Source organism: Rhinoderma darwinii, chromosome 10 (genome assembly GCF_050947455.1).
Source record: "Rhinoderma darwinii isolate aRhiDar2 chromosome 10, aRhiDar2.hap1, whole genome shotgun sequence".
Taxonomy (NCBI): domain Eukaryota; kingdom Metazoa; phylum Chordata; class Amphibia; order Anura; family Rhinodermatidae; genus Rhinoderma; species Rhinoderma darwinii.
Window position 1 is genome coordinate 4,794,120 of NC_134696.1, and position 26,685 is coordinate 4,820,804.

The 26,685-nt window shown below is 40.2% G+C and overlaps 1 protein-coding gene across 14 annotated transcripts in view; it reads left to right on the forward strand.

Annotated features, from left to right (window-relative positions):
• ROBO3 (roundabout guidance receptor 3) overlaps nucleotides 1-26,685 on the forward strand; it is a 388,832-nt gene that overhangs the window by 184,982 nt on the left and 177,165 nt on the right. The gene's annotated exons all lie outside the window — the stretch shown is intronic.

Consider the following 26,685-nt stretch of genomic DNA (forward strand, 5'->3'; position numbering starts at 1 on the left):
TGCAACTCTGCTCCTATTCACTTGAATACTGCAGCGCGGCCGCTATACTGTGACAGGAGCCGTCTGCGACCAGCACTGAACACTGCTTAACATCCGGAGCCCTGAGACAGCTGATAGGTGCGGGTGTTGGACCACAACCAATTATACACTGATGACCTAGGTCATCAGTATGAAAAACAGTCCCGTGTCCGGACAACCCCTGTAAGGCCCCATGCACACTTCAGTTTTTTCCTTCAGTGTTCTAGCTATTTTTCTAACAGCTAGCACCCGGACCCATTCATTTCACTGGGGCCATGCACACTTCAGTTTTTTTGACGTTCCCGTTGCTCCGTTCCGATCCAAAGTAGAGCATGTCCTACTTTGGTCCGAGATTCCGTGACCGTGAGGCCCATACAAGTCAATGGGGCCATCAAAAAAACTGAAGGCACACGGAAGGCATCCGTGTACCGTCCGTGTGTGACGGAGCCGTTGCCTAGCAACGGCCGGGCGGGCAGAAGTACATTACAGATATATTACACTAATCGGCAGCCACTTGTCTCTATCAATCACTGATAGAGAAAAGAGGCTGCTGATTAAAAATAAAATAAAAAGCAGTTCATACGTACCCCGGTCGTTGTCTTGGTCACGAGTCAGTCGTCTTCTTCCTCCAGTCCGACCTTCCTGTATGACGCGGCAGCCTGTGATTGGCTGCAGCGGCAACACGGATGAAACGTCATCCCAGGAGGCCGGACAGGAGGAAAGTAAGTATGACTTTTTTTTTATTTTTTATTACATTACAATTGTATTTTTCGTGCGCCGAGCATGGTACTGTCCAGGGTGCTGAAAGAGTTACCACCGATCAGTGCAGCCCATTAACTCTTTCAGCACCCTGGACAGTACCATGCTCGGCGCACGGAAACGGAAACACGGAGTGCACACGGCCGCTAAAACGGGCACACGGATCCGTCAAAAACGGCCGTGAAAACCATGTCGGAAGTGTGCACGAGGCCTGAGGCCAGATTCAAATGAACGTGGGGAAACTCGGACGTGAAAAAGTGACATTTTTACGTCCGAGATGCCCCCATGTGGGTTAAATTTTCATGGATCCCTATAGACTTGAGTCTTTGGAGGGATCCGTGAAAACGGAACAAAATCAAACACAATCAAACACATTGAAGCGTGGTGTGCCGTGCTGAAGGGAAGAGAAACATGAATGAGCGATAGTGTCTTTAAAGGGAAACAACACAACCTGTTGCTCCCTGTTATCAGCCATTTAGGCTGGGGAGAGTCTGACTGTAGAGATCTTCAATGGGATGAGTGAACGGAAGTGCATAAACTTCCCTGCTCCCATGATCACTACAATGTCACCTATATCCAAAAATATTTCCAGCCTTATGTGTGACTGATATCAGCCGCTCCTATTAACACTGCCAACTAAAGCTTTTGTGGCCCTTTAAGTGATCAGACAGGCCCCTGACGCCAATGTTGCCTTAGGGCTGTTGATTAGAGCTGTCATATTCCCTCTCAGGTGTGTCCCGGGCAATAAGACTAATAGCTGGAGACCTCAAGAGGATATGAGAGTTTTTCAACCCCCAAAGAGCCACTGGTGACAGGAGGATGATGAGAGGTGTAGCCGTCGGTGTCCTGTGATCGCCCGCCGGGCTCTGCGCACCTCCCTGTCATTCCTGGAAAGCCTCTACTTCTGAGACCCCTTTTCATTCATTTGAATCCAGACTCTTTCATCTCACAGAGAACAAAAGTCAGGTTCTCGTAGGTTCGCCGCACCGCAGGCTTTTGATGTTGCAAAGAATTTGTCAGTCACAAAGGCAGTTGACAGTCGGGAGATCCCTCATCTCTATTGAAGAATAACCTTCCCCGACTGCTTGGAAATGATTTTTTTGCTTGGAATTATTTCCCAACTCGGCAGAAAATCCATTTATAGTTAAAAGAGAAATGGGATATTTCAGTGTTTTCTGAAGTAATGCTGAGACCCGTCAGCCCCACGCCGCTTGTAATCAATTTCCCACTGTGCAGCGGAGAGAGGACCACAAGTCTAGGGCCCAGTGTCTCATTTATCTTTGGCCCTCTTCATTACCTAAAACATCCGATCGGTAATGTATTCCTCTATGCATATGTTACCACAGGCGTATGATAATGTAGTAGCGGCGGCACCATGTACTCGGCAGAGCCGACTCGTGTAGCTACAAACGAGATTATCCAACGACTGTTCTTTTCCAGATGGACATTTCGCAGAGAGCGGACACAAATGCATAATCAAAACATAGATTTCATCTTCTGTCTCGGCACCAGTAGCGGATAAATATCTCAAAACGTGGGAGAGAAGTGTTGCAAATCTGTTCAGCACTTAACATTGTCTGCTTGTGTGCCTTCACTGCATTGCTATAGATGAGAAAACCATACGAAAAATAATCAGGGGCTCCAAATAATGTGATAATAAGAATAAAAGAAAACCGACATTCTGACAAATGTTCTTCTTACCTGCTATTTATTTTCATCAGTTCTAGATGCTTATTAGCCCTACTTCATTTGAAGTAGTCTGAACTAGAGTCTAAAATCTACCTCCTGAGTCACCAGAGGCTCATACTGCTGATCTGTCCCTCCCCCATAGTTTACACTGCAGTCACATTTATTTAGATTGTATGCTATATATAAACACTAAATATATATGTGTGTGTGTGTGTGTGTGTGTGTGTGTGTGTGTGTGTGTGTGTGTATAACTACTATAATACCCTCTATATACAAGGATATAACTACTACAATACTGCTCCTATATACAAAAATATAACTACTATAATATTGCTCCTATATACAAGAATATAACTACTATAATACTGCTCCTATATACAAGAATATAACTACTATAATACTGCCCCTATATACAAGAATATAACTACTATAATACTGCCCCTATATACAAGAATATAACTACTATAATACTGCCCTCTATATACAAGAATATAACTACTATAATACTGCCCCCTATATACAAGAATATAACTACTATAATATTGCCCCCTATATAGAAGAATATAACTACTATAACACTGCCCCCTATATACAAGAATATAACTACTATAATACTGCCCCTATATACAAAAATATAACTGCTATAATACTGCCCCTATATACAAGAATATAACTACTAGAATACTGCCCCCTATATACAAGAATATAACTACTATAATACTGCTCCTATATACAAGATTATAACTACTATAATACTGCCCCTATATACAAGAATATAACTACTATAATACTGCCCCTTATATACAAGAATATAACTACTATAATATTGCTCCTATATACAAGAATATAACTACTATAATACTGCCCCCTATATACAAGAATATAACTACTATAATACTGCCCCTATATACAAGAATATAACTACTAGAATACTGCCCCTATATACAACAATATAACTACTAGAATACTGCCCCTTATATATAGGAATATAACTACTAGAATACTGCTCCCTATATACAAGAATATAACTACTATAATACTGCCCCTATATACAAGAATGTAACTACTATAATACTGCCCCCTATATACAAGAATATAACTACTATAATACTGCTCCTATATACAAGAATATAACTACTATAATACTGCCCCCTATATACAAGAATATAACTACTATAATACTGCCCCCTATATACAAGAATATAACTACTATGATACTGCTCCCTATATACAAGAATATAACTACTCTAATACTGCCCCTATATACAAGAATGTATCTACTATAATACTGCCCCTATATACAAGAATATAACTACTATAATACTGCTCCTATATACAAGAATATAACTACTATAATACTGCCCCTATCTACAAGAATATAACTACTATAATACTGCTCCTATATACGAGAATATAACTACTATAATACTGCCCCCTATATACGAGAATATATACTATAATACTGCCCCCTATATACAAGAATATAACTACTATAATACTGCTCCTATATACAAGAATATAACCACTATAATGCTGCCCCCTATATACAAGAATATAACTACTATAATACTGCCCCCTATATACAAGAATATAACTACTATAATACTGCTCCTATATACAAGAATATAACTACTATAATACTGCCCCCTATATACAAGAATATAACTACTATAATACTGCTCCTATATACAAGAATATAACTACTATAATACTGTCTCCTATGTACAAGAATATAACTACTATAATACTGCTCCTATATACAAGAATATAATTACTATAATACTGCTCCTATATACAAGAATATAACTACTATAATACTGCCCCTATATACAAGAATATAACTACTATAATACTGCCCCTGTATACAAGAGTATAACTACTATAATACTGCCCCTATATACAAGAATATAACTACTATAATACTGCCCCTATATACAAGAATATAACTACTATAATACCGCTCCCTATATACAAGAATATAACTACTATAATACCGCTCCCTATATACAAGAATATAACTACTATTATACTGCCCCTAGATACAAGAATATAACCACTATAATACTGCCCGCTATATACAAGAATATAACTACTATAATACTGCTCCTATATACAAGAATATAACTACTATAATACTTCTCCTATATACAAGAATATAACTACTATAATACTGCCCCCCTATATACAAGAATATAACTACTATAATACTGCCTCCTATATACAAGAATAGAACTACTATAATACTGCTCCTATATACAAGAATAGAACTACTATAATACTGCCCCTATATACAAGAATATAACTACTATAATACTGCCCCCTATATACAAGAATATAACTACTATAATACTGCCCCCTATATACAAGAATATAACTACTATAATACTGCCCCTATATACAAGAATATAACTACTATAATACTGCTCTTATATACAAGAATATAACTACTATAATTCTGCTCCCTATATACAAGAATATAACTACCGTACTATAATACTGCTCCTTTATACAAGAATATAACTACTATAATACTGCTCATATATACAAGAATATAACTACTATAATACTGCCCCTATATACAAGAATATAACTACTATAATACTGCCCCTATATACAAGAATATAACTACTATAATACTGCCCCCTATATACAAGAATATAACTACTATAATACTGCCCCCTATATACAAGAATATAACTACTATAATACTGCCCCTATATACAAGAATATAACTACTATAATACTGCCCCTATATACAAGAATATAACTACTATAATACTGCCCCCTATATACAAGAATATAACTACTATAATACTGCCCCTATATACAAGAATATAACTACTATAATACTGCCCCCTATATACAAGAATATAACTACTATAATACTGCCCCTATATACAAGAATATAACTACTATAATACTGCCCCTATATACAAGAATATAACTACTATAATACTGCTCCTATATACAAGAATATAACTACTATAATACTGCCCCTATATACAAGAATATAACTACTATAATACTGCCCCTATATACAAGAATATAACTACTATAATACTGCTCCTATATACAAGAATATAACTACTATAATACTGCCCCTATATACAAGAATATAACTACTATAATACTGCCCCCTTATATACAAGAATATAACTACTATAATACTGCCTCCTATATACAAGAATATATCTACTATAATACTGCTCCTATATACAAGAATATAACTACTATAATACTGCCCCCTATGGGCAAGAAAATGAATTTGAGCAGGTAGAAGTAGCCTCACATCTGTCTGATATAAGATATGAATTTATACGGTTTCACAGATGAATTTGGAGACAATGCAGCGCTCGGGTTTTGTTCTATTTTTCAGCATCTGGAATAAACACATGAATAAGTTTTGACATATGCTAAAAATTAAAACTTAATTTCCAAATAGTTTTCAGTCTTTTCATTACCTGGAGGGTCTGTTTCCATGTGGACTGCAGGCCCCGACGGGCGCACACGGACGGGGTGATGAGGGCAGGAAGTTAGATTGTTTTCTTTGCATCTTTTTTTATTGTAAACCAATGCTGCGTTTCTCTGCCTGTGGATGACGTGTGTTGTGTAAACGTGTCCACTTGTGACGCCATTTTCCAGGCTTAAAGGGACCTGTCATACGTTGCAGAGCGATCGCTGCTTTTCTGATAAACACAAGTGTACGGTCTGCCGGAAGCTTGTCACCCCTGGAGGTCATAACATATGGATGGTGCTCTGACAATGCGACCCAGAGACAAAATAACAATGTCCTGTATTCTTCACAATCTGGGAAAGCTGTGTACATTTATGCTTTGGGGCCTAGGGGCTTTGAACTGAATCATGCCCCTTCTTTAATGTATCTTCTCCCATTATTAACTCTTTAGTGAGGGTCCCATTCTTCTGCCTCTAATTCAGGATCTGCAGAGCTGCAGGTATATTGGGATAATCAGTCTGTACAGGGCTCACCAGTGGATGCAAAGATGGGGGATGGTTTGGCCGCCTGCCAAATACAGTCATGGGAGTAGGGATAGTTGTTGGGGCTACTGAACATAACCATCAGGAAGGGGAATCTCATTTCGATATTCCAGTGGGATCTCCCTTCCTCCTCCAACCACATAAAGAAAAGTGCAATCCTCTGTCAAGTAAACAATATGGACTCCAGACTGATACATTTTAACTGCACTGAAACATTGTAACAACTATCAGGAGAGAGATTTGTGCTGCTGCTGTGTTTAGTTTACAGAGGAATGTCTATGCTGGATACATAGTTACAAACAGTCAGCTGTGAGAGGTATTATATTTGCACATGTTTTTACCCCCTGAATATTAGCAAGAATGTTTCCATTCACTGACACTAGGCAAAGATCTTGAAATGTTGAAGCATTAAAATTCACCAGATGTCTCTGATGTTATTTGTGTTTTCACTCATTTATTAGGAATTATTACCTGTGTCTGGGGAAGCTGCGTGCAGGGGGAGGGTCACGGGTAGATGACGGTAATTAATATTAATGATATCAATCCAAATCTAGTTTCCCATATAGCTACATCATCCATCTGTGGCATCCATGAATTGTTATATAAAACCAGTTTAACCTTGAAGTTTCCTGCAAACGTGCGGCTTATCGCTCCTGTGGAATCCGCTGAGCCGCCATGCACTGAGAGACCTAACTGGGTAACATTGAGGGGTCGCGCCCGACCCCCCCCCCCCCAAATGTCTGTCTGCATCACTCAGTATCTCACGACTGGTTTTAGGGCAGTATATACAATGCACATGTGAGAGATATAGGGGTGCAGGGCCGACTCCAGGTTTATGTGGGCTCTTGGGCGACACAGAATTAGTGGGCCCCTTTGCAGGGGAACTCACAGCGGCAGTAAAAGGGCAGAAAACGTCAGTTTGTGCCACCATATAGAAGCTATGCCCTATTTATGCCCCCATATAGAAGTTAGGCCCTCTGTTTGTGCCCCATATATACGGTGCCCTCTGTAGATAGTGCCACAGTGCCCTCTGTAGATAATGCCATAGTGCCCTCTGTAGATAATACCACACAGCCCTCTATAGATAATGCCACGGTGCCCTCTGTAGATGGTGCCAAACAGCCTCCTGTAGATAGCGTCATTGGGGCTTCCTCTAGGAGTGGAATCCCCAGCAAGCCTTGCCGACACTCTGGCCGAGGATTCCTCTACTGGAGGAGACCCTGACATCACTGTCCATGTATGGACAGTGATGTCAGGGGCTCTCTCTAGGACCGGAATCCCCGGCCAGAGAGTCGGCAACACTCTTAAGGGAATTCCGCTACTAGGCGGCAGCGTGGGCGACCCATGGCCGGCGTTAGCACCCGGCTGCCAAGTGGGCCCTGCCTGGGTTTTCCTGGGTGCTGGCGCGAACCCTGTAGGGGTGCCTCCACTTATCCTTCGAAGAGTACTGAAGAGGGGGGTCACATAAAACAGGCAAGAAAAACCTGTTTGAGCAGCAAGCGATCCTGGGAAAGTTGAGAGGTTTTTTTCCAATGGAGGAAGAGGCACCGAGATTCAAAGAAATAAGGTATTATTCGTAAACTTTTAGTGATTTATAGGGCACATACATGGGCCCCCATCTTAATCATTACTATTTAATCCCTGCTGCCTAGAGTCCTTAGAGGACAAAGTGTTTTTACTTTTGACCAAGTGGGTGTTGTAAAGAAGTGTATGAGGCTGACCAATCACGAGGCAGAACAACCATTTGTGAAAATTAGTCCTCTTGCCATCTTCTGCCTGCCAGCCCTGTGCCCCTTGCACTTGTGCCCTTTCTTACATGGCATTACGTGACTTTGAATTGTATTTCTCCACCCAGTGATGGACACAGGCAATGTAGCGTGGTGGGTCATGTAGTGGCCTAATTCCACAGAGCAGCTATTAGAGGGGTGATGGGCTGTCAGTAATGAGGGAATTTAATTGATGGGGCGGAAGACTGATTCCACCTTCATAAAACTAAAGCTGGCCATAGCCGTAACGACTATTAATGATCCGGCGCTGTTACAATACTTGATGATAATTGTTATGTCTCTGGTACTAAAAACGATCAGGCTTAGTGGGAAATGCTGTAATCGCAGCGTATAGTTTACAATCATCCAAGCAAAATACATGTGGAGTAACGCAAAAGCACAACGTTTCACACAATAAAATCGACTTTCCGCAGAGCTGCAGCCGCGCCAAACTCCGGCGCTCTATATGGAATCTCTCCCTGGAGTCTGTTTTAGAGCCACAAGAAATTAAAGTAAATGGACTTCACGGATTGGGCGTTCATCATTTTTGCACCTGTTTAAACGTGAACAGGTTGGTATGAGGGACGCAGCAGGACGTCTAGAGTCACAGTGCGCACGTCTGGTGTCATGGGGAGGGCAGGATGCCACGTGCTCACAGGTGCCCAGCACAGAGTGGAATGAAGATATCAAAGCCATCCCAATGTATCTGTTTCTGGGAGCTTTTACAGAAACACCCAGCAAAAAACTGACCGCGTTATGCCAAGTGTAGTGTCTGAGGAGGCGGAGCATGACACAGGGAACCACTAATCACCAGAGACCATCCCTGTGTCATGCTCCGCCCCCTCAGACACTACTGTAACACAGAAGATAATTGCAACATCTCTGCACTGCCACCTAGTGTTCAGATCCGATCATTGAAAGATAATCCCATTGAGAAGACCACCCCTGATCTGCATCTGATATTTCTGGAACAGATTTTCAGTTCCTTTTTATTATTTATATATATTGCCCATATTCTTGGAAAGGACCACCCCTCTAGAGGCCATTTTCTGTATTTGGGGTGGCCCTCTCGAGTTTCAATGTATTTCTTTCAGCTTTTGTTCCTGTGTTAAAGACTTTGTACACCTTTTTTAAATAGTTTTGTTTTTTAAATAAAATTGTGTATCAATGTGTTTGGTTCAACTTTTTATTATTTTTTTTTTCTTTTTGAGATACAGCAGCTTTGTATCTTGTATACAGAGCAGCTGTATCTACCGCTGAGACCTAAATCCGTCAGGACAGCAGCACTGACGGATTCAGTGTCAGTGGGCCCTGTGTGATCCACCTGTAATCAATCACATCTGAGTTATGAACTGTCAGAGACACGCAGGACCCGCTGTCACTGAACCTGTCAGTCCCGCTGACATGACGGATTCAGGTCTCAGTGCAAGATACAGCTGCTCTGTATACAGCATTTAAAGCAGCTGTATCTCAAAAAGAAAAAAATAATTTTAATAAAAAGTATTTCGAAATTTACACCAAACACACAACGATTTCAAAGGTGTTCATAGCCTTTAAGTGTTAAAAATTAAGAATGAATATAAATTGGCGCCGTTAATCACGCGATTCGATTTCTTAGTTATCGTATTCATCTTATCAACAAATTACACCCCCCTCCCCCTAACATCTGCCGTGCATGGAAGTAATTCTATTTTGTGAGGTGAGAAAGGAGTGGTTGTGTATATAGCGTCCTTGGATGTCTATCTTCCAGTTCAATGTAACCCCAATTTCCGTTTACTTTTGGAGTTCATTTTTAGGACTGTTGGGAAAGTGGGGGCGAAGTTTTAACATTGCTGGTTGATAAGATTAAATAAAGTTGCTGATATTGACTCCGCGGGGTCATCACAATCACCTATTGAGCTGCAGTTCCCATGGTTGACACATACAACATACCGTGCATAGAGTTAGGGCTGCGGTTCAGTGTCAGGGCATGCTGGTAGTTGTAGTGGAGGTATTATATTGAGGGTAGGACTCTTCTGGATGGCGAGACGTGACGGCTCCTGCTCTGTGCATCTCTGATGTTGCTGGGATTTGCGCCAAAGCTTTGACCTTTACCCACTAAATATTCCACTTCAGGTCAGATCTGGAAAGGTCGGGACAGCGATGGAGATGGATTTTCTTCCTCCACCTCAGACTCTATTAGCGCAGCAACTGTCACACGTGCAGAAGGCGGGCGACAAAATGGTTGTTTTGGAGCACATGTAGGGTTGTCATACAGTTGTCCCACCATCTGTCGGTGCGCAGGGCTGTAATCGCAGCGCTCCATGTTCCTGTCATGGTCTGTCACTCCGAGACATCATGGTGATAGATGGAGCGTGTGGGGGAGGGGCTGTACAGATACAACATGGGTAATGATCATAGCTTAATGATTTCAATGCTTAATGTTCAGAAATATTCCATCAAGTATGACATTTTACACCGTTCAGGGTCTAACCCATCACGTCCGGCTCTTTTATCTGTATATAAGGCCTTATTCAGACCAGCGTGGTTTACATCCGGGTGCTGTCCAAGTGTAGAACTGACAGTACATAGCGTGAACTCTGAAATATTAAAGTCAATGGGCTCATTCATCTATCCGTGCAGAGAAAATCCCAGCATGCCCTACTCTGGTCCGATTCTCGTTTATTCAAGTCAATCGGTCAGTGAAAAAAAACTGACAGACACGGATATCATCTGAGTCCAGTCAGTTTTTCACTGATGAGTTGCTGGCAGATGCTGAAAAGAAAGCAGGAAGTCCTGCCAGAGCAGCATCAGTGACGTGAAAAACGGATGATCACCTCTGCTACATGAACAGGAGAAAACGGACACGCTGAACGCACTCCGACACCATCCTGATTGATCTCTGAGGGTCAATAAGGGTCCATTCACACGTTGAGGTGCGGCTAGAACCGCATAAAAAAAGTATCCGGTTTTCAATGCGGTCGCCTTTTTACTGCAACCACATCAAATCGCAGTAAACACGCAGGTTTTTGCCATTTTTTTTATTCGCTTCTAACCACACTTCAACCGCAACGTGTGAATGGACCCTAGAAAAATATCCTGTTCACATAGTGCAGCATAGAGCCGTGAGATTTCTGGAATATGCTGCGGTATGGCGTATCCCTGGTTAATCTGCACCATTTTTTGCGCAGGTGCTGCACGTTTTATGGTATAATCAGGTGTTGAGGTGCGGTTAAAGGGACCGGTCACTAGATTTTAGAGCAGTAAACCATCAGCAAGTTAGAATCCTGTGTGCGCTGTATGTAAATAACCAGAGAAGAACTTCCTGCACATGCTCAGTGCTCCGATGAAGCTGCGGCCGGTACACCTGGACTCCTCCCAGGATTTTTCTCTGGTTATGTACAGATGCTGCCGCCGGATTACATTACCAGAGAAGAGTCCTGAGAGGAGTCCAGGTGAACCGGCCGCGGCTTCACTGAGCATGTGCAGGAAGCTCTTCTCGTGTTATTTACATACAGCGCACGCTGGATTAGAATCCTACCTCCCAACTGTCCCAGATTCAGCGGGAGAGTCCCGGATTCCGGCCAGTGTCCCGCTGTCCCGGGCGAACGGTGGTATGTCCCGCTGTCAACTGCATTTGTGCCCTTAGGACGCAGATGCAGTTGAACCCAATGCTGAAGCCGGGAACCATCAGCTCCCTGCTTCAGAATTAGTTCAGAGCGGAGAAGCAGAGGGAGCTCCTCCGCTCGCCAAGGACTCCCTAGGCACAGCGCTACTTTAAGCGCTGTGCTCAGGGAAGTCGTTAACGGAACTTCACATATATGGACAGTGACGTCAGTGGCTTATCCTTGAGCGGAATCCCCATTGCCGATGATCTGGCCAGGGATTCCGCTCCTAAAGGGAACCCCTGAGGTCATTGTCCATATATGAATAGGGATGTCAGTGGCTCCTCTTGGAGCGGAATCCCCAGCCGGAGCATCGGCAACGGGGTTTCCGCTCAAGGAGTAGTCACTGACGTCACTGTCCATACATGACAGTGATGTCCGTAACTAGTACATATGTGACATCGGGGCTTCCCTCTAGGAGCGAAATCCCTGGCCTATGGTCTGGCTGGGGATTCTGTTTCTAGAGGGAGTCCCAATGGCGCTATTTACAGGGGGTGGCGCTATCTTCAAGGGGGTGTGGCACTATCTACATGGACGCTGTGGCACTATATAGAGGCACTATCTACATGACCACTATTTACATTGGCACTATCTACAAGGGCACTGGCACTAGGGGCAGCTAAGGGGGCATTATACTGTATGGGGGTAGCTATAGGGGCATTGTACTGTATGGGGGCATCTGTGTGGGGATTATACTATATGGGGGCATTATACAATATGAGGCATTATGCTACATGGGGGAATTTGTTTGGGCATTATACTACATGGGAGTATCTGTGTGGGCATTATGGTGTATGGGGGCACCTGTGTGGGCATTATACTGTATGGTGGCAGCTATGAGGGCATTATACTGTTTGGGAGGCACCATGGAAGCATGGTACTGTGTGGGCTGAACTGGGTTTGTATGGGTGGGGATTGGGTGGGATTAGAGGAGCGTCTTAAAAGAAAAAAATGTCTGCAATGCGCTACACGTGCCACATCTGTTGTCCCCCTTTGTGATACTTGAAAGTTGGGAGGTATGGTCAACCTCTATTTAGACAAAATGATAAAACTGACCGTTTTGAGAGGGGCTACATGTTCAGGACGCTATTTCCCAGCAGTATAACGACGTGCTGAATACATCCTGACAGTCCTGCGGACACCGGTAGTAGGGGGCCCCTGTGCAAAAACAATGTACTGCCCTTTACTTTCCAATTACTAATTTGATTAGAGTGACGGAGAACTCCCCTCATAATTCTCCACGAGATCCCCCACTAATGCGCCAGCTTTGTTTTTATTATTTTAAGGTGGGAGTTGGGCCCCTTTTCCACAGGGCCCCTGTACCACTGCACATATATGTCCCGTCCCTGTGGCTTTCCTGCAGATACATATGTGAAAATGTGTGGACATGAAGTAGAGGAGTCACCTATGGGCCCGGGCTGCCCTATAGACAGAACGTCCTCTGCTCATAACGAGGGATATTCTGATAATAGAAGTGCATTAGGGAATTGCTATATATGCGATTCCCTGATATACAAGAGTGAATCTACGCATTAAACAAGCGGTACCAGGATGTGGCACACACAAAATGTAAAGGTGCAGAACCCCATCCAGTGACTGTAAATGCCTTTGAAATGTGTGGCATATTGTGCGATCTAGCAGGACATGAAAGACTCCGCACACGAGGGCCCATAGCAGAGCTCAGCCGTATGTGGGGACCTGAAGAAGGAGCCGGAGGCCAGGAATTAATTGATTGAGGAATAGTCATCGCCTTTTACATAAATTAAACCTGGAAGTTGTCACTAATCACCGTCCTTTTCTTGCAGCACCTCGCTGACATTTCTGTCCTGCGGTTCATGTATAAAATTTGCATAACGAGGTGCATTGATTTGTATTTAATTGATTCGCTCCTGCAAGTGATGTTCTTTATTGCTGCTCTACCTGCGTAATTAAAAATGCACAAGTCATTGCAGGACCCCATGCAGAGCAATTAGGATCCGCAGAGAAGACATCTCCCAGATCTGCAGTCTGTGTCGTTTTCAGACTGTATCACACAGGATAGGCTTAGATACACTCACGCTGCAGCACATTATCACACAGGAAAGGCTCCAATACACCAACTCACCAGACCGTATCATATGATAGGATTAGATACATGCATTGCTCACCAGACAGTATCACACGTAAGATTACATAAGGTAGCTCAGCAGCCAATATCACACGTGATAGGATTAGATACAGTGGATCAGCAGACAGTATCACACATGATAGGATTAGATACACAGCGCAGCAGACAGTATCACACATGATAGGATTAGATACACAGCTCAGCAGACAGTATGACACACACACGATAGGATTAGATACAATGGCTCCTCAGACCATATCACACATGATAGGATTAAATACACCAACTCTGCAGACTGTATCACACATAAAATGCTTAGGTACACTGACTCGGCAAACATTATCACACATGGTAAGCTTAGATAGTCTATCTCGGCAGTCGTATCACACATAAGATGTTTAGGAACACTGACTCAGCAGACGCATCACACATGCTAGGATTAGATACACTGGCGCAGCAGACGTATCACACATGCTAGGATTAGGTACACTTGCGCAGCAGACGTATCACACATGCTAGGATTAGGTACACTGGCGCAGCAGACGTATCACACATGCTAGGATTAGATACACTGGCGCAGCAGCACGCTGTCCATGGAATCCTTCATCCATTATCATCAGGCCTCTTGCATGTATAATGTTATTCTGATGACACGACCTCCTGTATTTCCTCCATATGACACTTTACAGTCGAGGATCTTTGACCTCCCGGCTATTGACTTGTAACATAATCGTTTCCTCTCAGACAGCGTCCGATCACATCAGCCGCGCGGAGGTGACACATTTACACTGAAGCCAATAATCTGAACCCTCGGTGCTGACGGAGCGCTGTTGGCTTCGATCCTCCTGTCAATTGTCAGCAAACAATATGATTGTTGTACACGGCTGCAATGACGCTGACGGGGTGTGCGGTTTATATCGGGAGTTCTTCAGATATTGGGTAACGGTCTCGAAGCAAAGGGACATATTACTTTATTCTATTGCATATTTCTCAGGTTCTGCCGCTGTCAATCATCTCCGCATCGGAGGAAGGAAATCTGGGACGATCAGTGGTGGCCATGCGTCTCCTCTGCTGCTCAGACATGTCAGTGATATCTGGCTGGTTGTCTATATATCGTATGATTTCAATTTGCGCAATTCACAATGGCCCATATTATTCTGCATACGCTAGTTTCTGGATGTAAAAGGCGCGTCTGAACGTGTGCCAAAATTGTCAACTTTTTTGTGACTTTTCTCCACTTATAAATAAATTTGTGACAAGTGACATGAAAAGTGGGCGTGGTCTCCCAGAAGTAATGTAAGCCAAATTGGTGAAAGTACTTATTTTATTTTCTTTTACACTTATGCCAGAATTAATATACATATGTAACAGAGGTATGTTGTATGCTGCTTTCCACTATACATAACTAGCGGTGTCCGCAGTTGGGGGGGGGGGGGGGGCAACAAAACTTATGACAAACTCCCTTTAAAAGGAACCTGTCACCAGCATTTCACCTATTGATCTTTACTCACCCCTCACTGGTCGCTGCTGTCAAAAGTTTATCGGCGTTATCCCCACCCGAATCTCCTCTGACCGTAAATAACGGTCTGTAAACAATTTGCGCCTTTTATGGTAAGAAGTCTCGTTCGTTCCACTTCTTATGCACGCATACCGCCAAAAACTGGCCCGCCCTGAATGGCAAAATCTCACCTGAGATGGCGCGCATGCTCCCGTCATGTATGATCTGACACCCTTCCCTGCTTCGTCCAGGCCTCAAATCGAATTACTGCACATGCGGCGCAATGGTATCCCGTTGTGCGCACGCATCAGAACCGGACAGCATTGCGCGAGCGCAGGATTTTGTGTGTGCTGAGGGAGGCGAGGAGCTGTCAATCAAAAGTAAGGAGGCGGAGTTCACTCGGAAAGGCTTGAGGAATGAAGATATGACCCTTTTCTGCTCATTAGCATACGGCGCGGGAACACTAAAAAACTGAATACTAAAGGTACAGAGCCGACTAAGAAGATAATTCTAGGTTACATAGAAATGATTTTTCACCCCCTACCACCAGGTATTGCTGGTTTGATTGGAGAAATGCTGGTGACAGGTTCCCCTTAAATAATAATTCCCTAATATATCTGCTGTAGAAACGCATGGGAAATTTGCCTTTCTCTACAGGGGATAGGACTTTAGATGAAATCCGAGCATGCATGTTAATGGCTGAGTGGGGGCAGACGTTGTGTATGATCTACATGAGGCCTCCCCTCCTTTTTTTTCGATACTAAATGCTATGTCTACAAGTGCACCTGGTTGCAGACTTTATGCTCTCTCTAGGTGACAATGCACCAGACTGATGGTGCTATGCTCTCTATAGGTGACAAGGCACCAGGCTATAGCCTCTATGCTCTCTGTAGGTGACAAGGCACCAGGCTATAGCCTCTATGCTCTCTGTAGGTGACAAGGCACCAGGCTATAGCCTCTATGCTCTCTGTAGGTGACAAGGCACCTGGCTGTAGACTCTATGCTCTCTATAGGTGACAATGCACCTGGCTGTAGACTCTATGCTCTCTATAGGTGACAATGCGCTAGGCTGTAGACTCTATGCTATCTATAGGTGACACTGTACCAGGCTGTAGACTCTATGCTATCTATGGGTGACAATGCGCTAGGCTGTAGACATGTGAACGTGACAATGTTCTTCTGATCACACTGTATTGATCTAGGATATATAGAGGACACCGCATAATGACATGTAATTATTTAATGCCCCTGTCCTCCGGCTTATCTCTGCTCCGATCTCGCGCTGCACTTGGAATCTGCATGGAGAGCGCTGACGCAGAACAGTCCGCAGGTTTAATTCTCAGCCATGTCTTGGAGATGACGGAAATGTCATTTCACTGATACCTTTGTTTGTCTGCCAGGGAAAGCCGCTTAATAACCCAGAATGGGGTGTACGATTACTGGTCCCAGCGATCACTGTCAGAGGCGCCCATCACGAATGGCAGCGAGGTAGAGCTCTGCGCGATAACGTTCCTAATGTTACCTAATTACATCCCAGTCTGTTTGTTCTGTGTCTCGTTCTTGTAGCGGATCACATAATCAAATATTCATTCTCGCAGCCTGAGGACGGCTGATTATCCCGATAACCCGCTGGGCTGCGCTGAAGCTCTAAACTGCACAGGCGATGAATTAATTCTGCATCTGGAAGACAAACTTTACTATGGTCATAAAGCCGAGTGCTCCCTGAGCTTCAACATCAGGTCCTCAATCCTCTGCTGCTTAGTTACAGCATGACGAGCTGCAGGCAACAGCTGTGCTCTCATGTGACGCTGCACTAAATGCTTCCTAACGGGCTTATCCCAAAACGAACTGTTCTTTACTGTACAAACTGTCAACAGCAGTAACACTGAAGCGTGGTCCTCGAAGGTTGATGGCTTCCCCAGCCATGAGCTAAAAATTGTTAGAAGGCTCCCCTAATGATAAACTGATCATAGGGTGCCCCACTGGTAGGATTCCAGATCAGATGTAAACTGTACAGGGACCTGGAATCAAAAGTCCTGCAGCGCCCAAAAAATTGCCATTTAAATCAATGTACGTTTAACGCACGGATGTCTCTACATTGTGGCTAGTAGACGAAGGTCCTTCATAGTGTCCCCCTCTATTCACCTGAATTCCCTTTAAGCAAGAGTGTTCAGTTGGTATAAATGATACATCCCAAAAATTATATACCAGAAGATGCCCAGGTTATACCAGCATGCTGCATATCACTATATACAAGAAGATGTATAACTTATACCAGCTGTACACATATAATTATATACAGAAGATACTCAGGTTATACCAGCACGCTCCATATCACTATATACAAGAAGATGTATAACTTATACCAGCTGTACACATATAATTATATACAGGAGATACCCAGGTTATACCAGCATGCTCCATATCACTATATACAAGAATATATATAACTTATACCAGCTGTACATATATAATTATATACAGAAGATGCCCAGGTTATACCAGCATGATCCATATCACTATATACAAGAAGATGTAGAACTTATACCAGCTGTACATATATAATTATATACAGAAGATACTCAGGTTATACCAGCACGCTCCATATCACTATATACAAGAAGATGTATAATTTATACCAGCTGTACATATATAATTATATACAGAATATACCCAGGTTATACCACCATGCTCCATATCACTATATACAAGAAGATGTATAACATACCAGCTGTACATATATAATTATATTCAGACGATACCCAGGTTCTACCAGCATGCTCCATATCACTATATACAAGAAGATGTGTAACTTATACCAGCTGTACATATATAATTATATACAGGAGATACCCAGGTTATACCAGCTGTACATATATAATTGTATACAGAATATACCCAGGTTATACCAACATGCTCCATATCACTATATACAAGAAGATGTATAACATACCAGCTGTACATATATAATTATATTCAGACGATACCCAGGTTCTACCAGCATGCTCCATATCACTATATACAAGAAGATGTGTAACTTATACCAGCTGTACATATATAATTATATACAGGAGATGCCCAGGTTATACCAGCATGCTCCATATCACTATATACAAGAAGACGTATAACTTATACCAGCTGTACATATATCATTATATACAGAAGATGCCCAGGTTATACCAGCATGCTCCATATCACTATATACAAGAAGATGTGTAACTTATACCAGCTGTACATATATAATTATATACAGGAGATGCCCAGGTTATACCAGCATGCTCCATATCACTATATACAAGAAGACGTATAACTTATACCAGCTGTACATATATCATTATATACAGAAGATGCCCAGGTTATACCAGCATGCTCCATATCACTATATACAAGAAGATGTATAACTTATACCAGCTGTACATATATAATTATATACAGAAGATACCCAGGTTCTACCAGCATGCTCCATATCACTATATACAGGAAGTTGTATAACTTATACCAGCTGCACATATATAATTATATACAGAAGATACCCAGGTTATACCAGCATGCTCCATATCACTATATACAAGAAGATGTGTAACTTATACCAGCTGTACATATATAATTATATACAGGAGATGCCCAGGTTATACCAGCATGCTCCATATCACTATATACAAGAAGATGTATAACTTATACCAGCTGTACATATATAATTATATACAGAAGATACCCAGGTTCTACCAGCATGCTCCATATCACTATATACAGGAAGTTGTATAACTTATACCAGCTGCACATATATAATTATATACAGAAGATACCCAGGTTATACCAGCATGCTCCATATCACTATATACAAGAAGATGTATAACATACCAGCTGTACATATATAATTATATACAGAAGATGCCCAGGTTATACCAGCATGCTCCATATCACTATATACAAGAAGATGTATAACTTATACCAGCTGTACATATATAATTATATACAGAAGATGCCCAGGTTATACCAGCATGCTCCATATCACTATATACAAGAAGATGTATAACTTATACCAGCTGTACATATATAATAATATACAGAACATTCCCAGGTTATACCAGCATGCTCCATATCACTATATACAGGAAGATGTATAACTTATACCAGCTGTACATATATAATAATATACAGAACATTCCCAGGTTATACCAGCATGCTCCATATCACTATATACAAGAAGACGTATAACTTATACCAGCTGTACATATATAATTATATATAGAAGATGCCCAGGTTATACCAGCATGCTCCATATCACTATATACAAGAAGATGTATAACTTATACCAGCTGTACATATATAATTATATACAGAAGATACCCAGGTTCTACCAGCATGCTCCATATCACTATATACAGGAAGATGTATAACTTATACCAGCTGTGCATATATAATTATATACAGAAGATACCCAGGTTATACCAGCATGCTCCATATCACTATATACAAGAAGATGTATAACTTATACCAGCTGTACATATATAATTATATACAGAAGATACCCAGGTTATACCAGCATGCTCCATATCACTATATACAAGAAGATGTATAACTTATACCAGCTGTACATATATAATTATATACAGAAGATACCCAGGTTATACCAGCATGCGCCATATCACTATATACAAGAAGATGTATAACTTATACCAGCTGTACATATATAATTATATACAGAAGATACCCAGGTTATACCAGCATTCTCCATATCACTATATACAAGAAGATGTATAACTTATACCAGCTGTACATATATAATTATATACAGAAGATACCCAGGTTATACCAGCATGCTCCATATCACTATATACAAGAAGATGTATAACTTATACCAGCTTTACATATATAATTATATACAGAAGATACCCAGGTTATACCAGCATGCTCCATATCACTATATACAAGAAGATGTATAACTTATACCAGCTGTACATATATAATTATATACAGGAGATACCCAGGTTATACCAGCATGCTCCATATCACTATATACAAGAAGATGTATAACTTATACCAGCTGTACATATATAATTATATACAGAAGATACCCAGGTTATACCAGCATGCTCCATATCACTATATACAAGAAGATTTATAACTTATACCAGCTGTACATATATAATTATATATAGAAGATACCCAGGTTATACCAGCATGCTCCATATCACTATATACAAGAAGATGTATAACTTATACCAGCTGTACATATATAATTATATACAGAAGATACCCAGGTTATACCAGCATGCTCCATATCACTATATACAAGAAGATGTATAACTTATACCAGCTGTACATATATAATTATATACAGAAGATACCCAGGTTATACCAGCATGCTCCATATCACTATATACAGGAAGATGTGTAATTTATACCAGCTGTACATATATAATTATATACAGAAGATACCCAGGTTATACCAGCATTCTCCATATCACTATATACAAGAAGATTTATAACTTATACCAGCTGTACATATATAATTATATACAGAAGATACCCAGGTTATACCAGCATGCTCCATATCACTATATACAGGAAGATGTATAACTTATACCAGCTGTACATATATAATTATATATAGAAGATACCCAGGTTATACCAGCATGCTCCATATCACTATATACAAGAAGATGTATAACTTATACCAGCTGTACATATATAATTATATACAGAAGATACCCGGGTTATACCAGCATGCGCCATTTCACTATATACAAGAAGATGTATAACTTATACCAGCTGTACATATATAATTATATACAGAAGATACCCAGGTTATACCAGCATGCTCCATATCACTATATACAGGAAGATGTATAATTTATACCAGCTGTACATATAATTATATACAGAAGATACCTAGGTTATACCAGCATGCTCCATATCACTATATACAAGAAGATGTATAACTTATACCAGCTGTACATATATAATTATATACAGAAGATACCCAGGTTATACCAGCATGCTCCATATCACTGTATACAAGAAGATGTATAACTTATACCAGCTGTACAGATATAATGATATACAGAAGATACCCAGGTTATACCAGCATGCTCCATATCACTATATACAAGAAGATGTATAACTTATACCAGCTGTACATATATAATTATATACAGAAGATGCCCAGGTTATACCAGCATTCTCCATATCACTATATACAAGAAGATGTATAACTTATACCAGCTGTACATATATAATTATATACAGAAGATGCCCGGGTTATATCAGCATGCTCCATATCACTATATACAGAAGATACCCAGGTTATACCAGCATGCTCCATATCACTATATACAGGAAGATGTATAACTTATACCAGCTGTACATATATAATTATATACAGAAGATACCCAGGTTATATCAGCATGCTCCATATCACTATATACAGAAGATACCCAGGTTATACCAGCATGCTCCATATCACTATATACAGAAGATGCCCGGGTTATACCAGCATGCTCCGTATCACTAAACGCTATAGATATATATAGATATATATATATATTCCGGCTGCACAATTTTGCTCCTGGAACATAAAAATCTTGTTTGCACCTTTTGTTTAGAAGGAAACAAATGATTATAACCTGCATATGTCGATTAGCGCGATGTTGAAGCAACAGGTAATAAGGCGCCATCATCTGCGCGGTTTAGAGGATGAGAGATGCATCCATTACAGCGACAATAATTAGGACTTAAAAGCTTTGACTTTGATTTGAGATGTAATTATTATTATCTCTGCTCTTGTGTTTTCAAGGCAAACAATGGAGTCTACAGAAGTGTCTCCTGTATGAAGGTGTCACTGAAGTCTCCTCAATCTGATCTCCAGTATTTGGGGCACTAGTCTGGATTTAAATCCCTCATAATCTCTTTATGGTTTCCAAGCTATGAAGGAAGATTACAAACCCATCAGAAAGTGACGATCCCAATTCCTGAGCGGAGCTCTCCTGCCATTCCAGTTATATACTGATATTAAATAGAAAATGGAGATCACTCCCTGGAGATTTACATCAAAGTAGCAAGTAAAGGGCTTTAAAGCGGCAGTCACGGGGAATGTGATGTGTCTATTATTCGATGTTTACGGCGAATCATTACTGAAAACTTCACATTATTCTGAATAATTAATTCATTTAAATTTTGTGACTGAAAAACCATTTAACCTTTGTTTGTCTACAGTTCTGTTGTCATTCTTTGTGTCCATAGATTGCAGTATTATAGTAATTATATAGGAGCACTATTATAGTAATTATATTCTTGTATATAGGAGCAGTATTATAGTAGTTATATTCTTGTATATAGGAGCAGTATTATAGTAGTTATATTCTTGTATATAGGAGCAGTATTATAGTAGTGATATTCTTGTATATAGGGGCAGTATTATAGTCGTTATATTCTTGTATATAGGGGGCAGTATTATAGTAGTTACATTCTTGTATATAGGGGGCAGTATTATAGTAGTTATATTCTTGTATATAGGGAGCAGTATTATAGTAGTTATATTCTTGTATATAGGAGCAGTATTATAGTAGTTATATTCTTGTATATAGGAGCAGTATTATAGTAGTTATATTCTTGTATATAGGAGCAGTATTATAGTAGTGATATTCTTGTATATAGGGGCAGTATTATAGTCGTTATATTCTTGTATATAGGGGGCAGTATTATAGTAGTTACATTCTTGTATATAGGGGGCAGTATTATAGTAGTTATATTCTTGTATATAGGGAGCAGTATTATAGTAGTTATATTCTTGTATATAGGAGCAGTATTATAGTAATTATATTCTTGTATATAGGGGGCAGTATTATAGTAGTTATATTCTTGTATATAGGGGGCAGTATTATAGTAATTATATTCTTGTATATAGGGGGCAGTATTATAGTAGTTATATTCTTGTATATAGGGGGCAGTATTATAGTTGTTATATTCTTGTATATAGAGGCAGTATTATAGTAGTTATATTCTTGTATATAGGAGGAAGTATTATAGTTGTTATATTCTTGTATATAGAGGCAGTATTATAGTAGTTATATTCTTGTATATAGGGGCAGTATTATAGTAGTTATATTCTTGTATATAGGAGCAGTATTATAGTAGTTATATTCTTATATATAGGAGCAGTATTATAGTAGATATATTCTTGTATATAGGAGCAGTATTATAGTAGTTATATTCTTGTATATAGGTGCAGTATTATAGGAGTTATATTCTTGTATATAGGAGCAGTATTATAGTAGTTATATTCTTGTATATAGGGGCAGTATTATAGTAGTTATATTCTTGTATATAGGGGGCAGTATTATAGTAGTTATATTCTTGTATATAGGAGCAGTATTATAGTAGTTATATTCTTGTATATAGGAGCAGTATTATAGTAGTTATATTCTTGTATCTAGGGGCAGTATTATAGTAGTTATATTCTTGTATATAGGAGCAGTATTATAGTAGTTATATTCTTGTATATAGGGGCAGTATTTATAGTAGTTATATTCTTGTATATAGGAGCAGTATTATACTAGTTATATTCTTGTATATAGGGGGCAGTATTATAGTAGTTCTATTCTTGTATATAGGGGCAGTATTATAGTAGTTATATTCCTGTATATAGGGGCAGTATTATAGTAGTTATATTCCTGTATATAGGGGGGAGTATTATAGTAGTTATATTCTTGTATATTGGAGCAGTATTATAGTAGTTATATTCTTGTATATAGGGGGCAGTATTATAGTAGTTATATTCTTGTATATAGGGGGCAGTATTATAGTAGTTATATTCTTGTGTATAGGGGGCAGTATTATAGTTGTTATATTCTTGTATATAGAGGCAGTATTATAGTAGTTATATTCTTATATATAGGAGCAGTATTATAGTAGATATATTCTTGTATATAGGAGCAGTATTATAGTAGTTATATTCTTGTATATAGGGGCAGTATTAGGGCGGGTTCACACATGGCGGAATTTCACTTAAATTCCGCTGCGGACACTCCGCAGCGTTATTCCGCAGCGGAGCCGTTTCTCCATTGACTTTCACTTTAATTTAGCAGTGTTCGTTTACACGATGCGTACAATTCCGCTGCGGAGCATAGGCTGCGGAGCGGAATTTGGTGTCCGCAGCATGCTCTGTCTGTTGCGGAGCAGTGGCGGACTCATGGCGGAATTTCTCCATTGACTTCAATGGAGATTCAAAGTTCCGCAATGAAGTCCGCAGCTGTCATGCACATGTTATGTGTGCTGCGGATGCGTCTTGCTTTTTTAACTTGACATTTCTTCATTCTGGCTGGACCTATGTATTTCTAGGTCTACAGCCAGACTGAGGAAGTCAATGGGGCTCCCGTAATGACGGGAGCGTTGCTAGGAGACGTCAGTAAATAGTCACTGTCCAGGGTGCTGAAAGAGTTAAGCGATCGGCAGTAACTGTTTCTGCACCCGGGACAGTGACTACCGATCCCAATATACATGTATCTGTAAAAAAAAATGAAGTTCGTACTTACCGAGAACTCCCTGTTTCTGTCTCCAGTCCGGCCTCCCAGGATGACGTTTCAGTGTAAGTGACGGCTGCAGCCAATCACAGGCCAAGCACAGGCTGCAGCGGTCACATGGACTGCCGCGTCATCCAGGGAGGTCGGGCTGGATGCCGAAGGAGGGACGCGTCATCAAGACAACGGGCGGTAAGTATGAATTTCTTTTACTATCACTAGGGAAAGTGCTGTCCCTTCTCTCTATCCTGCACTGATAGGGAGAAGGGAAGCACTTTTCCCGCAGTCCGCAGCAGCTAGTCCGCATCAATTTTCTGCACATTTCGTGCAGATCCGCAGCCGTAATCCGCAACCCGGATTAGGTGCGGCATTGATGCGGAAAGTTGCGGAGGAATTCCGCCATGTGTGGTCATGCCCTTATAGTAGTTATATTCTTGTATATAGGGGGCAGTATTATAGTAGTTATATTCTTGTATATAGGGGGTAGTATTATTGTAGTTATATTCTTGTATATAGGAGCAGTTATTATAGTAGTTATATTCTTGTATATAGGGGGCAGTATTATAGTAGTTATATTCTTGTATATAGGGGGCAGTATTATAGTAGTTATATTCTTGTATATAGGGGGCAGTATTATAGTAGTTATATTCTTGTATATAGGGGGCAGTATTATAGTAGTTATATTCTTGTATATAGGGGGCAGTATTATAGTAGTTATATTCTTGTATATAGTGGGCAGTATTATAGTAGTTATATTCTTGTATATAGGAGGCAGTATTATAGTAGTTATATTCTTGTATATAGGGGGCAGTGTTATAGTGGTTATATTCTTGTATATAGGGGGCAGTATTATAGTAGTTATATTCTTGTATATAGGGGGCAGTATTATAGTAGTTATATTCTTGTATATAGGGAGCAGTATTATAGTAGTTATATTCTTGTATATAGGAGCAGTATTATAGTAGTTATATTCTTGTATATAGGGGGCAGTAGTATAGTAGTTATATTCTTGTATATAGTGGGCAGTATTATAGTAGTTATATTCTTGTATATAGGAGGCAGTATTATAGTAGTTATATTCTTGTATATAGGGGGCAGTGTTATAGTGGTTATATTCTTGTATATAGGGGGCAGTATTATAGTAGTTATATTCTTGTATATAGGGGGCAGTATTATAGTAGTTATATTCTTGTATATAGGGGGCAGTAGTATAGTAGTTATATTCTTGTATATAGGAGCAGTATTATAGTAGTTATATTCTTGTATATAGGAGCAGTATTATAGTCGTTATATTCTTGTATATAGGAGCAGTATTATAGTAGTTATATTCTTGTATATAGGGGCAGTATTATAGTAGTTATATTCTTGTATATAGGAGCAGTATTATAGTAGTTATATTCTTGTATATAGGAGGCAGTATTATAGTAGTTATATTCTTGTATATAGGGGGCAGTGTTATAGTGGTTATATTCTTGTATATAGGGGGCAGTATTATAGTAGTTATATTCTTGTATATAGGGGGCAGTATTATAGTAGTTATATTCTTGTATATAGGGGGCAGTAGTATAGTAGTTATATTCTTGTTTATAGAGGTAGTATTATAGTATTTGTTATATTTTATTCTGAGGCAGAACTATTATCAGAGGGTTATAATTTCCTTCCTTATCTCCTGTAGAAAATGATGTTG